This window comes from Salvia splendens, chromosome 21 (genome assembly GCF_004379255.2).
Source record: "Salvia splendens isolate huo1 chromosome 21, SspV2, whole genome shotgun sequence".
NCBI lineage: Eukaryota > Viridiplantae > Streptophyta > Magnoliopsida > Lamiales > Lamiaceae > Salvia > Salvia splendens.
This window is the reverse complement of record NC_056052.1, coordinates 13859843-13862734: the sequence shown is the minus strand read 5'-3', so window position 1 is coordinate 13862734 and position 2892 is coordinate 13859843.

The window sequence follows — 2892 nt, the reverse complement described above, 5'->3', positions numbered from 1 at the left end:
TCCTTGAAATAATTTAATGCACTTTGTTTTTCCCTTGACAACAGTATTCAATTTATTCCGAAGTCAGAAATTACAACGAAAATTTTACGTCATCTCAATGAGAATTAGTCAATCTGATATCCCGGTTTATCTAAAAAGAAAGGATGAAATTTCGGGGCGTCAGTGTGCAATGTGTATTATTCCGGATAAAGGATGAAAATTCTACGTCCTCTCAACGAGAATTAGTCAATCTAATATCCCGGTTTATCTAAAAAGAAATGATGAAAATTCTACGTCCTCTGAACAGTGTGCAATGTGTACTATGATGTATAGTACATAGTATGTATGCAGTGTTATTCATTTTTTTATAGTGTGTCGTTGAGTTGTGTGTGTATGTGTGTTTTATTTATATTGTGTTTGTGTATTTTATTTATATCGTGTTTAATGTTTGTAGTATGTACCATGTGTGAAATTGTATATTTTAATTGTGCATTTATTGTATGGTGTATAAGTAGTGTATTTTGTATTACTATTTGTAGTATGTGCCTCATATGTATTGTATGTTTTATAATATTGTGTGTTTTATATTGTGTTTGTGTATTTTATTTATAACTTTTAAAATGTTTGTAGTATGTACCACGTGTGTATTAGGTGTGTATTTTATTTGTGCATTTGTTGCAGAGTGTATAAATAGTTTATTTTGTAATAGTATCTGTAGCGTGTGCACAATGTGTGTATGTATTTATATTGTGCATATGTTTTGTGTATTTTATTTATAATGTGTGTAATATTCGTAGTATGTGCCGAGTATGTATAGTATGTTTTATAATATTTGTATTTAGTTTTTTATGTACAGTGTGTATTGTTTGTTTTATATTTATGTGTTTAATGTGTGTGCATGTATCTTGTGTAGTGTGTGTGTAGTGTACTGTGTATTGCGTATTTTGTGTAGAGTAGTGTGTGTATTGTCTATAGTTTAAAGTTTTTATTTTTGTATAGTGATGTTTAGTATGTTTATTTTGTAAATTGTGTACTAGTATGTATTTTGTATAATGTGAGTGGTATGTGAGGTCCATTTAATGTTTGTGTGTTTTATTTACAAAGTATTTAATATTTGTAGTATGTGTCATGTATATATCGTGTATTTTATGTGTGCGTTTGTTGTATAGTATATTTAAATTGTGTATTTTGTGTGCGTAGTGACTGTGGGTTGTATGTGCAGTCCATTTAGTGCGTAGTATAAATTGTAAATTTTATGCGTAGTATAAATTGTCTGTAGTGAGTGTGCGTAGTAGGTGTCATGTCTATATATATTGTGAATTTTATGGATATATTTGTTGTATAGTATGTTAATAGAGTATTTTGTTTTAGTATATGTATTGTAGCGTTTGGAATGTATGCAAGTATTATTGTTGTACATATGTTTTGTGTATGTTTGTATATTTTATTTATAATATGTTCAATGTTTCTAGTATGTGCCGTGTATTGAGTGTTGTGTTTTTTTAATGTTAGTATTTTGTATATGTATTTCGTGTACAATGATGTGCAGACGATGTGCAATGTGTATTATGTGCTATGATGTATAGTACATAGTATGTATGCAATGTTATTCATTTTTTTATAGTGTGTCGTTGAGTTGTGTGTGTGTGTGTGTTTTATTTATATTATATTTGTGTATTTTATTTATATCGTGTTTAATGTTTGTAGTGTGTACCTTGTGTGAAATTGTATATTTTAATTGTGCATTTGTTGTATAGTGTATAAGTAGTGTATTTTGAATTACTATTTGTAGTATGTGCCTCATATGTATTGTATGTTTTATAATATTGTGTGTATTGTTTGTTTTATTTATATTGTGTTTGTGTATTTCATTCATAACTTTTTTAGTGTTTGTAGTATGTACCACGTGTGTATTAGGTGTGTATTTTATTTGTGCATTTGTTGCAGAGTGTATAAATAGTTTATTTTGTAATTGTATCTGTAGTGTGTGCACAATGTGTGTATGTATTTATATTGTGCATGTGTTTTGTGTATTTTATTTATACTGTGTGTAATATTCGTAGTATGTGCCGAGTATGTATAGTATGTTTTATAATATTTGTATTTAGTTTTTTATGTACAGTGTGTATTGTTTGTTTTATATTTATGTAGTGTGTATTGCGTATTTTGTGTAGTGTAGTGTGTGTATTGCGTATTTTGTGTAGTGTAGTGTGTGTATTGCATATTTTGTGTAGTGTAGTGTGTGTATTGTCTATAGTGTAAAGTTTTTATTTTTGTATAGTGATGTTTAGTATGTTAATTCTGTAAATTGTGTACTAGTGTGTATTTTGTATAATGTGAGTGGTATGTGAGGTCCATTTAATGTTTGTTTATTTTATTTATTTTGTGTTTGTGTATTTTATTTATGTTGTGTTTAATATTTGTAATATGTGCCACGTATGTATAAATTGTGTATTTTATATGTATATTTGTTGTATAGTGTAGAAATTGTGTATTTTGTGCTTCTACCCGTAGTGTGTGCAATGTAGGCATGTATGTTTATAGTACATGTGTAGTGTATTTTATTTATAGTGTGTTTAATATTTGTGGTATGTATAGTGTGTATATAGTGCGCAATGTGTATGAAGTGTGTTTTATTTATATTGTGTTTGTGTGTTTTATTTATAAAGTATTTAATATTTGTAGTATGTGTCATGTATATATCGTGTATTTTATGTGTGCGTTTGTTGTATAGTATATTTAAATTGTGTATTTTGTGTACGTAGTGACTGTGGGTTGTATGTGCAGTCCATTTAGTGCGTAGTATAAATTGTAAATTTTATGCGTAGTATAAATTGTCAGTAGTGAGTGTGCGTAGTAGGTGTCATGTCTGTATATATTGTGAATTTTATGTATATATTTGTTGTATAGTAT